The following is a 14,613-nucleotide window of genomic DNA, read 5'->3' on the forward strand; positions in this document are numbered from 1 at the left end:
GTACATTTCAACAAGTGGCTTCTGCTTGAAAACGAACTCTATTGAGCATATTTCTCTGGAAATCAATATTTAAGAAATTTTTTTTCTTTGAAACTAACATTCAAGAGAGACAGCTCTTGTTTACAGAGTAACTTAGTTTAGCATTATGGCTAACAATGTTTAAAAACAGCTAACTTAAAATGCAAACATTTAAATTCTGACGTTTAACTGTTGAGAGGCCATGTCAGTCTATGGAAATACACACAGCATAAAAAACAGTAATTTTTCCCCAGTTCTGTCCCTTGTAAGAATATTTCAAGCAACCATTCTCTTAGATTTAAAAATAAGAACTTAGGAGGTTTTAAGACAGTTAAAAATTTTCAATGCCTGGATGAACCTTGAAAACATTTTGCTAAGTGAAAGAATCCAGTCACAAAAGGATGTGGGATTCCATTTCTATGAAACATCCAGACTAAGTAAATCCACACAAACAGAACACATATTCATTGTTATCAGGGGATGGGTGGAGGGAGAACGCAGTGTAAGTGCTAAGAGTTACTAAGGTTTTTTTCTTAGGCGATGAAATATTCTAAAACTGAACTAGATGGTTGCAACTCTGAACACATTAAGAACTATTGAAAAGTAAGTACACATTAAATGGGTGAATTGTATTGTATGGGAATTATATCTCAATAATTCTGTTAACAAAAAATTAACATGCCTGATAACATTCACAACAGCATACAAGGAAGTCAAGTTAATCTCACATAACTTCCATACGATGTTAAAACACATAATTCCTGACATCCTGGGCTCCTTGTTTCAGAACACTTCTCAAATCAACCAATAATTGCCCTTCCTAACACCCATCATCATCATCACCATTCATGTATGCCTGCCCCTCTAGAATATCAACTCTGTGAGGACAGAGACCATGTCCTTCTTACATGGTGCTATAATCTCAGCACCTAGCCCACACCCACCAATAAATACCTGCAGTAAGAATTAATATATGTATTTATGTACATACATCTGTATGTATGAATGAATGAATGAAATTACTAGATTGGAGTAACTGAATCAATAAAGTACTTGTATTCTACTTGTCCCCTTAAATCTGTTTGCCAATTCTCCCCAGGCTCCTGGCCACCCAGGTAGAGACCATTTCCCAGCAGCCCTCAAAGCTTGCTGGGCCTTATGACCATAATCCGGTAAGTGACAATGAGTGGGATGTATACAACATTTAACTCTTTTGATTACAAGAAAACTGCTTGCTTTGGACATCTCCACAGTGCGGCAACAACATAGCTTCAACCCTATGATAAGGACAAAGCCCGAAGGGAGGAGAGCACAGACAGAAAGGATCTGCCCAGACAAGCTACATTGGTCAGGTTGTTTCATGAGAGAAGTAGGCTTCTATTTTATTTAAGCCATTTTACACTGGATCTCTTTGTTACACCAGCCTCGTCTTTACCCTGACTGTTACAACCCAGGCATGAGTATACTGTATGTATGTGCGGGGAGCAGGGGCGGTCAGGGAGCATTTCAATGCTTAACTGAATTGACTGATCACATTCCAGCCAATACGGTCATCTGGTAACTCAATGACAACTGCTTACAGTGTCTTCATAACATCTTCCTTAATTAACAGTCATATAATTCAAATGCTAACTACTATAAAAAGGTAGTTTTGAATGGGTTTAGCTCAGAATTGCTGTTGTCTTTAGGTAAGTATTCAAATCACTCACATATATACTTTTAAAGGAACTTATACTTCAAATAAATGAAGAGCATTTTAGCTTTATTTTTCACCAAGAAATAATTTATAATAGGTAAGACACGATGAATGTTATCTATAAGGATGCATTTATATTCCTTCATCTAACATAAAACAGCTCAAATTAGGGATGCGGGGGGAAATTGCAATGATTATACTTCCCTTTGATTGTTTTTTAATTTTCTCTCAAATAATTTGACTTTAAAAAGAAACTGGACCAACACATAAAATGTGAAGCTTGGAGATACCTAATGTTTAAAAATAACCATTTTAATTGTAATCTATACGGTCTTGATGATTATCTTCAACTCTCAATGCCATTCAGAATTGAATATAAGATGACGAATTTTACAAATTGGATTTGAATTTTAAGCAAATGCATGAGGGTAAATTGTCAATGGTGAAGGGAGGCAGGGAAAAATGCCACATAAACCTTTATTAGATCACCAAACCAAGGCAACCATAATAGAATGACATCTGTATAATTGTGACCAGCATGTCTCTCTTTAGTTTCCATCTTGACATTCTGGATCACCTTAGGTAAACTATTTATCATCAACGGGACCATTTTTCCAGTCTGTAAAGTGGGAATTATAAGAATTGCCAGCTACCTCTTAGGAATGCCAGCAACCAGACCCATTTTGTAAAGCACTCAGATCTAGTTGGAAGAAAATTGTTATATCACTACCGAGTATGATGACTGTTATTTATGACTCTTCAGACCTTAGAATCTAAATTTTCAAAATCGCTTCATCTGGTTTTCTGAATTTGCCTGGCTACTTTTATGTATATAATCAGTTATTTCCATAGTACCTTTGTAGGCATATTTCTGTGCATCTATACTGACTGTTAATAATTCCCCGGTTTCAAATTTGGGGCGTGTTATTTACTGAGAAGCTCCTGGCATCTGAAGTCTACATGCTTCTTGCAGTGTGAAAGATGATGCTGATTTTTTTGTCCATTGCTGGATGGCAAGGTCTTCTCATTTAAGGCTTACTCATCAGGAAGAAATGCTAACCACTATACTCACATGAAACATCTTTTTAAATTGTGTATTTCCCTTTTATTTCTTCCTAGATAAGAGATCAAGATATATACAAATTAGTCTTTGAAAGATCTTTTACCTTGTTCAAAAGTAAAAATTATGTATACTACTTGAGTCTATATACCCTAACTTATTTCTCCCCAAAATTTGAAATTAGCATCAAAACACAGATGGAATGGATACTGTAAAAGAAAAAGTGTTAAGTAATGAAATGTTCACTTGGAATAGGAATACTGAAGATGATGTATGATATACTTTGGAAATCCATCCCCTCCAAATCTCATCTTGAAATCTGATCCCCAATTGTGAGAGGACCGGCCAATAGAAGGTGTTTGGGTCATGGGGGCAGATGTCTCATGAATGGCTCAGAGTCTTCCCCAAAGTAATGACTGAGTTCTTGCTCTATTAGTTCATGAGAAATCTGGTTGTTAAGAAGAGCCTGGCTCCCCTTCCCTCCAAGCTTCCTTTTGCTCTTGTCATGTGACACGCCTCTTCCAAACTTCCCCTTCTGCCATGACTGGAAGCTTCCTGAGGTCCTTACTAGAAGCAGATGCTGCCGCATGTTTCTTGTACAGTCTGCAGAATTATGAACCAAATAAATTTTTTTTCTTTATAAATTACCCAGCCTCAGGTATTCCTTTCTAGCAACACCGAACAGACAAAGACAATGTATACAGAACAAAGACAAAGACAACAAAAAAAGCTGAAAGTAGAGAACAACTACAGAGACATAAAATACTTTTATGATCAAGAAATTTTACAAGGAAGGGCCTTATTTGCACGATATTAAATAATATAATAGATCATGCACTTGATAGTGATTATGAAGAAAACTTTTTTTTTTGGTAATACGGACTACCTTTCTCAGGCAATGCCAATCACAAATTTCTAGAAACATTTCTTTCCAAATTTTCCCTTGACCTATGATATTTTTAACTTTCAATAATATTACAGAATTTAGGGGGGGTGGGGACCGTATTTCCATTTTCAGGTAATAGGTGAAAGAATGGATATTATAAAGACATTGAGTCAGAAGAAAAATAATTCATGCTTACAGGTGATTACAAAAAATACAAAACCAATACAAACAACAAATGAAAACCCATCAGTGAAGGTTGTATTTGGAGCTGTATGGATAAGCCAACTCTCAGGCTAAATTTTCATCTTTCTACCACTTTTTCAGCTTTGTTTAATCTTTTTTTTTTTTTTTTTTTTTTGGGAGACAGAGTCTCCTTCTGTCTCCCAGGCTGGAGTGCAGTGGTGCAATCTTGGTTCACTGCAAGCTCCACCTCCTAGGTTCCAGCGATTCTCCTGCCTCAGCCTCCTGAGTAGCTGGGATTACAGGAGCCCACCACCACGTCCAGCTAATTTTTGTATTTTTAGTAGAGATGGGGTTTCACCATGTTTTGCCACGCTGGTCTTGAACTCCTGACCTTAGGTGATCCACCCACCTCAGCCTCCCAAAGTGCAGGGATTACAGGCATGAGCCACCATGCCTGGCCTGTTTAATCATAATTTTCAGCTTTGCCAGAAACCTCTGCTGACAGTAGGAGATGAGTTAAACATGTGGCACCACTTTGCATGAGGAGCATCTTGGACTGAGATCACTCTGTGAGATTACAGAGACCAGGAGACAGCAAATTACTGCCTTGCTGAGTAACTGCAACAGAGGCTGAATACCCCTACAAATAGAAAATATTTACTATGTGGCCCTTGACAGAAAAAGTTTGCAGACCCCTGATATAGATTAATGCCTTCCTTTTAAAGATTAGAAAGTTCAGACCAGGTGTGGTGGCTCATGCCTGTAATTCCAACACTTTGGGAGGCTAAGGTGGGTGGATCACGAGGTCAGGAGTTTGAGACCAGCCTGACCAACATGGTGAAACCCCGTCTCTACTAAAAACACAAAAATTAGCTGGCTGTGATGGCGAGCGCCTGTAATTCCAGCTACTTGAGAGGGTAGGGCAGGAGAATCACTTGAAACTGGGAGGCAGAGGTTACAGTGAGCCAAGATCCTGCCACTGCACTCCAGCCTGGGCAACAGAGCGAGACTCCGTCTCAAAAAAAACAAAAAAAAAAAAAGAAAAGAAAAAGAAAATTGAGCCCCAGCAAAGGGAAGTGTTTTGTTGTGACCTGATAATCCCAATTACTGGTTGGGAATCAATTCCTTCCATGCCGAAACATCTGAAACATATGTTTGTCCTCTTTGAAATACAATTAGGTAGATCCTGCAAAGGTTTCATTTAAACAATATAGAAGGTGAAATGATGGAAGTCTGATTTTTCTGGCCCAAATTAAATGTGCCAGAATGCAACTACAAAAACAAATCCATACCCTTTATATATATGCATTCTAGAACTCCCCCAAGCTCCAGGTGAGATTTATCAAAATCTGATCAAAGATTCTTCACATTATGAAAGTTCCACAAAAAAACTCTGTTCAACTCAACAAGAAGTCTGTATCTGGCAAATACATAAACTTCGGTAAAATCTCAGCAAAGGCTTTGTTCAACCATGCGGGTAGGTACCCTGTTTTTAAACAGACACAAATCTACTAAATCAAATGGAACTATTAAAGGCCAAAATTCTAAATGAAACGAAGATGCTACTGCTTGAGAAATATCAGATGTTAAAATGACCGGAAGAATTATCTTGTGTAAGATGATCACCGCATTTATCAGAGAGGTACTTCTGAAATCAAGTAAATATGTAGCATCCATAACCATTTTAACTGGAGTACTTTTTCATTCCCCCTCCCAAAAGTGAATTTGAAAACATTAAATTTGGCTTTAATTCATTAAGCTACATTAGTCTCTCTGAAAACTTCTAATTTTAAAATCAAGTACTCATTTGATTTTCAAGCAAGGTCAAGAGAACAAGGCAGCCTAGTGCTGACATTATAGGGATGTGCCTCACACTGCTCAGCAGTTACACCAATGTGGCGTGTTGCTATGGTGCCTGACTGTTAATTTCTGAAAGAAGGTGATTATAAAGCCGCCAGATGAACATCAATCGGATGACACCACTTCAGCACACAATACTGACATGCGTTACTCTTGTTTGCAGCAAGTTAATTTTATGAATCACCACTTTTGTGATGTGAATATTCCTTTCTAACTTTAAACCTACCAAGTCAACAAGCAAAACATAATTTAAAAAATAAAAATAAGTTCAGCTTCAACAAAAAGAGAAGAGTTTGATAATATTTGGGGGGAAAATGTGAATCTGTAGACCATTTCCTAAGGGCAACCGTTTTTCTCAGGACTTCCAAAAATACACCACATATGTACTCACACGCAAATAAATACATTGTTTATTTGACAAATACAGATCAAAAAACAACTGAATTAAAATGCCTGGAAGGCAAAAGGCACAGCCCTGGATATAACTTCACTAATCACATTTGCATTTACCTTTTTTGGCTTCTGTAAAGCAATCTTCAGTTATAGTCACCTCAAAAGGTCACGTCTTACCCTGAAAACAAAAGAGAACATCAAAATCTGAATGTCAAGAGAAGTAGCAACCACCTCTGCCAAGGACAGGCACAAGCGAAACAACAAAAGAACTCAATTCTATTTAATGGCAAATGACTTTCAGGGTTAATAAAAACAAGTCCCAAGAATCTCTGCTTATCTGGACCATATGCCTTTGAGCTCTTCAAGACAACAAAATCGACTTGGGGGGAAAAAGTCAAGGTGAAACATTTCAAATGTTGTGTATCAACTTTTTCTCATCTTGTTGTCTATCAATTTATTTTCACGTAGAATAATATGTGACTCGTAGGCCTTTGTTTTTGGAAACCAGACTGCCACTTGAATGTGTCTCTGTTTGGTTAACATCCACAACATCCCTTATTTCATTAAAGCAGAGACTTATTTTTTTCCCTTTTGGAAGAGAGTTAGGTCTTGTAGACAACATGCTTTCTGCCACTTTGGACCTTTCAAAATGAATGAAAGCAGCACCATTTTCAGTTTGGGGAGGGGCAGGGAGTTAATTGCTAGTGAAAGCTGTTCACAGAATGTTTTTCTCCTAGCATGTATCTATGGGAGCTACTAAGTTAAATAAAAAAGGTTCATGTCACATGAAACAAACAATTGAAATCAAGCTTCCTAAAACACAAAGAAACCATGGAACACATTTTACCCCACATCTACTCCTGCATCTGCATACTCCCGTATGCAAAACAGTGTTTAATCCTTTAAGAAACATTACAAGCTGCCTCTTTCTGCCCATGTAACTGGGATCAACATATGGCACAAGTGAAAAGAAAAACATTTGTTTATTAATTTAGATCAAGTTACTAAGAGGGTACAGGATTCATTCCATATCCATTGACCAAATGCTCATATAATTTTTAAGGTGGCGAAATCATATCATCATTTTACTAAAATGTTCATATCTTTTTGTTCACTCTTCAGAATAATATGTAATGAAGTGGTTTTAATTTTATAGGAAGATATCCCTGCTTATCCCTCTGCTGTCAGCCCTGAATGTGGAAAGGCAAACATCATTGAGAAGAGTAAAATCTTATTTCACGAGGGCTAAAAATTTGAAAGTGGCACTTTGGTGTGTACTATCTTTGAGGAATTGATCCAAGGCCAATTTATGACATTTCCACAAGCAAGTGTATGCAGATTCTTGCCATTAAGATTGGAAAAAGATGCAGGCTCTGAGTGAAATCATAATTTTCATGTTTACTGTAAGAGGAAATTGGAGGTTTTCACCATAAATGTTCACCATTTGGGTGGGGAAAAACCCTAGCTCTGGGACTTAAAATTACTATTTTGCAGCCTGACCAAAACCTTTTTGTTTTTACACAAAACAATTCAAATTGAAAATGAAAATCGTGTGCTTTACTGCTGATGTATGTCCCCAAGATTGGTTTCTCCAGTGGTGAGAAGTCTATTTCAGGGCAAGCGATGATAAGAAAGAAAAACAGAGCAAAGATGGTCAAGTCCTCAAGGTAGAGCTAAGATCTGCAGAGACCTACTCTACACAAATCAGAGCTCCGTACATACAAAGCACACACAGAAATTTCTACATCTACCACTCATCAAATCTTAAATGTAAAGCAAGTGAACTTTGGCAGATCCTACTCAATTCAAAGCAAGAATGCCTTTTTCTCTCTCCTTTTTACTTGAGATGTTCTCCAGTACATGCACTGTAAACTAATTTATATGTTTATCTATTGAGCTGTGTCTATTTTTGCATGTTTGGCAGTCAGACCTATAGTATTAGACTTTGCAATGCAGATGAGATTTGCTATCATATAGGCCTGGCAAACAACTGGACCTCATTAAAATTTAATTTTTTAAAAAAACCGCTGAAAATGCCTACTTGGAATAAAGTTATCTCCAGTGCTGCATTTGAACTTGCAGAATATTTTCAGGTAAACACCAGACCTGTTTTTCTACTCACCTATCCACACAGTATAGTGTGTAAGTGAACACAGACCAAAAATAGAAGCTGCTTCAGCCTCAGATTTTACAAGTATCATTTTTTTCCCCTAGGGATACTGGGGGAAGAATTACAACAAAATCATACAACTGACCCTCCAATTTATAAATACTAAAACAATACAAAACTGACTACATTGAATTTTCACTTACACATAAAAAATTGGCAGTAGGATATAATCTCTATCTTTCTCTATTTTGAAGTTTCATAAATTTTGATGCACATGCACGATTGGCCACTCATTAATTTATTTCTGTTGATTTTCATTTTTAGAAAAGGTGTACATTAACAAAGTAATCTAAAAGACATTTTTCTAGTTTTGCTGAGAAAAGATTAATAGTTCAACAGCTGTTTGCCATCATGCTAAATTAAATGAAATGTGTCAATATAATAGACAAGAAAATTAGGGGGTAGTACTGGGGCCCGAGTCTGCCTCATTACTAGCTTAGAAGAATTGGAAACCAACAACTAGCAGAAAAATATGCGTTTCATTTTTTCCAAAGCATAAAACTTCCCTTTCCAATAGTATATTTGCTATTTTCTTTAAATCACTTTTACTTATCAAATAGATCAACTATTTACCTGTATGCTTACCGGCAGCACAAGCACCAAAACTAAAATTAAATGATTATGCAAAGCTTTTAGGTTAAAAAAAAAAAAAGAAAAAGAAATACATTCCCCTCCAGCCCACTTGTCTTCTTTTAAAAAATGCTGTCTCCATACGAATTGCGTTTTTTTTTTTTTTTTTTCTTTTTCTCTTTCTTTTTTAAGTTTCCTACTGGTTTTAGGTTTTAAAAGTGAGCCAAGGATACGGTAAACAGAAATTACTTACTTTCCTTTATGTCATTCTCTGCAACAGTTAAGATTCTGTGAACACTAGAATTGTTCCGTGGCCTCTTCACTATTGATTGCAACAGTGTCATCTACCTGAAGCTACACAGTGACCACAAAAACCATGTCCAGGACACAAATTTCTACTGCGAACTCTAGGGGCGGACACTAAATGTACATTCCTCTTTCTCTGCCTCCCCAACCACCCCTCCTCCCGAATTAGGGCTGTTACTCTAAAGAACCCTCACATTATTATAGTGTTTCAATATCATACTTTCTATGGGTATATTTTGCCCTTAATTTAATCTGTGTGACATATAATACACAGTGTCCACTAGTATGTCCTGCTTGGAACTGAGTTGCAGGTAAATGTGGAGGTGCAATCTCATTTCACAAAACTGAAAATGAACAATATCGGCTCGTTTTTTCCCGTTTATAGTATTTTCCCCTTCCCTTTCTTGACAGCTAAAATAAATTATCTGCATTAAGATTTCTCCGTTATACTGAATTTTATATAACTGTGCAAAGGCAACTCTGAAGTATGCCCAACATAGTTCATCTCAACCTTCAGCCTACCCAATACTGGCTGAGAACCTATTGTGTGCCAGTCTTATTAAAGATGCAAAGGTGAGCAAAGTGAACCCCTGGGTGGTGATCAGGCGGGCAGTTCAGTAGGTCTATGGCTAGAGGACACTTTCTTATTAGGAAACTGAGGAAGGAACATGGTTCAAACTTACCACACCCTCAAATCCTCCAATCAAACGGCTTGTACTCATTGGCAAAAACTGGTCCAAATAAGCCAATTTCCAAGAATTCACTGCCTCTTTAAATAGGGAATCTTATCTCCTGTGGGCTTTAATATCTTGTTTTTCAATGACTTCTTAGAAAGTACAAGGACATCGACACATATTTGACTATTGAAAAATATAAGACAAGGGTCACTTTATCTTCCGTATTTAAGAAAATCTACTCCAAAATCAATCTCAAAGTTTGTTCTATGCCCTTAAGACTTCAAATACTGAGTCAGATTTGCCAAAAAGAAAAAAAGAAAAAAAGTGGGGAAGGTGGGGAATGAAGAAAGAAAAGAAGGAAGAAAATAAAAAGGGGAGAAAGGAAAAAATAGAGAAAAACAGGGGAAAAAGAAAGGAAAAGAATAAAGGAAGGAAACAGGAAAGAAAAGGAAGGAAGAAGCTGCTGTGCAGTCGGGGTCTCTGAGACCGGAGGCAAAGTTGGACGCTACCCAGGCTTGCAGCTTCACAAACACTACACTTCTTTTACTTGTCTCTATCAAAGAAATGTGTGACTTTGAATCCATCATTCTCCAAATCTCCCTCCTATCCCTGCAAGCAACATTTTATTTCCTTTCTCCTCATCCTCTGGGGCCCTCATCAGATCATAGTACCTAACTTTGGAGTCCATTCTAGTAGAGCAAAAACCTAAAATGTTACACATGAAGCCACGTGGTGCAGTAAACCCCAGTCGATGCTTGCCCATGAAATTACTTCAGACTGGCAGCCCCCCACTAACTCCACATCGGCCCATCTCATTTGGAAAAATGACTCTCTCCTACCTGACAGAAAAGGAAAACCCTGGCCGTGGTCATATGAAAATATTTTCTAGGTATCCTTTAACAGCCTTTAAATGTTGAAACCTAAAAACAATATTTGCTGTTTTCCCTTTGAAGCTCTAACAAAGCCTTTGTTTTAGATTCACCTTTAGTGTGCAATAAGAGTTAATAATCAAATCCATCCCAACCCCCACAAATGTTAAACAAAAAGATAAAAGAAATGCAAATAGCTATTGTCATGGAAAGTTAAAGTACCTGTCTGTATTTTTAAGTGAAAACTATTATCTCTATCAATCAAAATTTAAGAATACAATAGCGCTAATCACAGAAGGTGCTCTGACGGAGTTACTTTGCCTCAAAAAAAAGTATTTTTCCCCTTAAAAACCAAGTATAAAAGTCATATACTTACAATTAGATAGAGTATTTGTAATTTTGTTATTAAAAACCTTCAGCAGCCTCACTGTTAATAAATGCTTCTAAGTCTCTAGACTGATTTGCACCCAAGAAGACACAAGTCCCTACATATTTTAATAAGGTTGATGAAATTTTATTTAAATTCTCCCAGTTTCCAACCTGCGGGGGAACAGCACACTCTTCTGTTGAAAAGAGTTACTCAAACAGAGGCAACAGTTAACTGGTCAGGAAAACTCCTTCTTTTAGAGCCTGGACATAATTCCCACACCCTGAAATATCTTCACACAGGACATCTCTTCCTTGGATGGTTCACCCTTGTTAATTGTGGCAACTTATTTTTGAAATAACACTCTACCCTCATAAAGAAAGCAGAATACCCCCATCATACCCCAGAATTATCTAAGTGTACAGTACATGAATTTCTCTGAGTCTTTTTTTAAAAATTCACTTTAAAAAAAGACTGGATTAGCCCCTGAATATGGTGCTTTCTAAAGACAGTAAAGGAACAAAAAATAGCAAGACCCCAGATAGTAAAACAAACAGCTCAAGATTAAAATTCCTAGAGCAAACAGTTAAGCCAGGATGCCATTATGCACACGGAGCCTGGATGATGTCTCCTCCACCGTGGGGCCAAGAGGCTGTCATTTTCCCCCCAGCAAGATCAGATTTCCTTCCCTCCCGACCGCCTCTCTGAGCATCATGGCCAACATCTCTAGTGTGCTATTAATATCAATGAAGAGACGATTCGATTTCCACAGAAGAAAACCTTTCCTATTCCGGCACAGACCTTCGGAGAGGACCCTGGCCCGGGTATAGACAATACAGCGGCAGAGTTTCTGTTTTCTTACAGTTCAGTCTTACACAGTGTTTGAAGGCTTTTTAGCAAACAATGGCAGCATTATCTGCAGGATAGTTACAAAACAGGATTTGTTAGGACAAAGAATAATAAAGCTGCTCTCTCTCTCTCTTTTCTTTTTAATTCCCTCTAGTCCTCACGAGCCTTTCTCTGCGAGTCCAAAATTCAGCCACATTTCCTAAGAGGCACCTGTACTTGTCTATTTCAATGCAGCCAGAAGCTGACAACGGCCCAGGAACCAGGACTGCTTTCAGGAGGCGCCCAGAAGGGCAGCAAAGTACCCTCTCAACATTAGTAAAATGAAACAAAAGTGTCAGCCTTGGCTTCACACACACTTACCCGTTCATGGTGAGGAGGCAAAGCTTTGGGGCGGGAGAGGCAATTTTCACACAACGGAAGAAAGTTGAGAGTTTGTAAGGGAGAAACTACAGGCGCTTGGAAGCCTGCTGGCTCTCAGGGCTCCCAGGCTGGCGGCAGTGTGAGGAAGGACTGAAGGTATGTGGGCTAAACACAACAAAAGCCACTGCCTTACTCTAGATTAAATATGCAGGAAGAGGCCCCTTTGCATAAACACAAACACTCAGCAAATGAATAACTGGCTCAATCAGACGCCCGCTGTGCCTTCTACCTGTCCTCGCTCTGACAGGAGACACTGCCTATTCCAGGGGACACCACTAAACAGGAGACAGTTAAATGTTATGTTGCTATAATAACAATTAAAATGAATTGTATTCATTAGTAATTAAGAACTCACTCGTGGGGGGTGGCGGGGGGAGTGCTATTGTTGTATCTCCAGCTACTCCAAAAAGAACTTGTAGTATACCCATCCCTGGAGTTCTGCTCTGGGTTGCATTTCAATCTCTAACATTCAATGAGAGTTTTAAACAATCAGTTTGTTTAGTCACAATTGTCAGAGATATGCGTCTTGTTTCTCTGCTTTGTCACGTTGTAAATGGATACCTGTGACTCTGTACCTACAAAGATCTGTTTGATAATGTTTGATATATGTATATAAAGTGTACATATAAAAATATACACATATACATATATATGTGCATATATACTCACACATAATACATTCATGCATATCTAATTAAAGAGAATAAGCCAAAAAATGCTACTTAACTATACTCTCTAGTTCACTAATCATTTAAGGAAAATAATTCGAGTTTTCCAAAAATATATCCCAAATGCCTGCCTTTCAAATGTCACCAATCCATGACCACTCATTTAAAAACATTACCCCTATATTAGAAAGGATGCTTTTAACTGAGTGGCCTCAACCACTTATAATTTCAATTAAATAACATAATTACAGTCAACAATTTTCTCCATTTCGGCAGAAAATATGCCATACCTCAACATAATTTGTCCTTACAATCCAGGAATTTAAGCAAGAGGAAAAACATGCCAGTGTTAGGAATCCACCACTGCCTTTTCTCAGCTTATGGAATCAACTCACACTGACCTCTCATTCTACGTTCCAGCTACATGTTGGTCTTAGTAACTTAATTATTTTTTAATAACTTTTGCAGTATTAAATGATTTCGATTGAAACATAAATAAGATTATGTTCGTCTACTACTTACTAAAGCCATACAGTACTCTGGGGTCAAATCCAGCAGGGCTATGCTATAGGATGCGTCTATATTATTACTGTATTTGGACTAAAAAGGATAGGTCACAGATCCTTCACAGCCTTCGAGAATGCTGTGATTATCCTAGCCAAGGGAAATAGGGCAGCTTTCTATTTCAAAAGCAATTTTAATTTATTAACACAAAACTGTTTTCTGGCCAAATCGTTCTACTGTAAAAGGTGCAGATCATCACTGAAAAGTTTTAAAATATATTTACAAACAAACCAACAAACACAAAACTCATTTCAAACATATATTATGGCATAGCATGGAGAAAAGACAAACAAAATAAAAAGATACCCAAAGACCCAGAGAATAAAACACAGGTTCTCTAAGAGGGGTGACCACAGAAACTGAAGGTGCTGGTTTTGTCCACTCTTTTTTGCCTTGAAATGACCTTCCAAATAAGGTGTTAGATAACCCACGTCCATAGACGATAGTGATCTAACCTTGCTGCAAATAAACCATAGAACAAAATTTAATCATTATATCACTGTGAGAAAGCCTCTGTCCATCCCCATGGAGCTTCTAATGACTGTTTTGGCAGTTTTGAGGGTAGTTATGCTTCCCAGCTCATCTATATCTCATACTGGTTGAGTAAGCTAATGGAAGTGATGTTAGTAGAATCCAATATTCATGCTCTGTATCATGCAAACCTGGACGCAACTGAATATATTATACAATTATAGGTAGCATCTAATTCCATAAGTATTAGATACTGTACCCTAAATTAATATTTTAATGAGGACGGTGAAATAAAGACGACAATCCAGGTAAGGGATCCATGCATTGTGGCCCAGCTAAGCTCCTTGCTGAAAGAGCGCCGGATTCGGGAGCAAACGGCACAGACACAGGGATTGTGACAAAAATCCGTATGCAAGCTTTAGATGCTGAGTGACACATACTGATGCACAGAGTCAAAGATGTCATCCTCACACAAGCGCCACTCGCTGTAAGCTTGAGAGAAAATGCAGGGGGAAAGATGGGGGGGCGTAATTGCAGCGAGACCTCCAGAAAATAAACAGGGTGTACAGTTTCAAAGGCTGCAGAC

General features: G+C 37.8%; 1 protein-coding gene across 4 annotated transcripts in view; it reads right to left on the reverse strand.

The window, feature by feature from the left end:
- FOXP1 (forkhead box P1) overlaps window positions 1–14,613 on the reverse strand; it is a 579,361-nt gene that overhangs the window by 349,519 nt on the left and 215,229 nt on the right. For 3 of the 4 annotated variants that reach the window (XM_011971157.1, XM_011971164.1, XM_011971180.1), the window contains one exon: window positions 6,214–6,274. The gene's annotated coding sequence lies outside the window, so the exon portion shown is untranslated. Of the gene's footprint in view, window positions 1–6,213; window positions 6,275–11,064; window positions 11,147–14,613 lie in introns of those variants that run through there. The other variant, XM_011971199.1, reaches the window with a different exon arrangement.

This window comes from Mandrillus leucophaeus, unplaced genomic scaffold (genome assembly GCF_000951045.1).
Source record: "Mandrillus leucophaeus isolate KB7577 unplaced genomic scaffold, Mleu.le_1.0 Scaffold121, whole genome shotgun sequence".
NCBI classification, from domain to species: Eukaryota; Metazoa; Chordata; class Mammalia; order Primates; family Cercopithecidae; genus Mandrillus; species Mandrillus leucophaeus.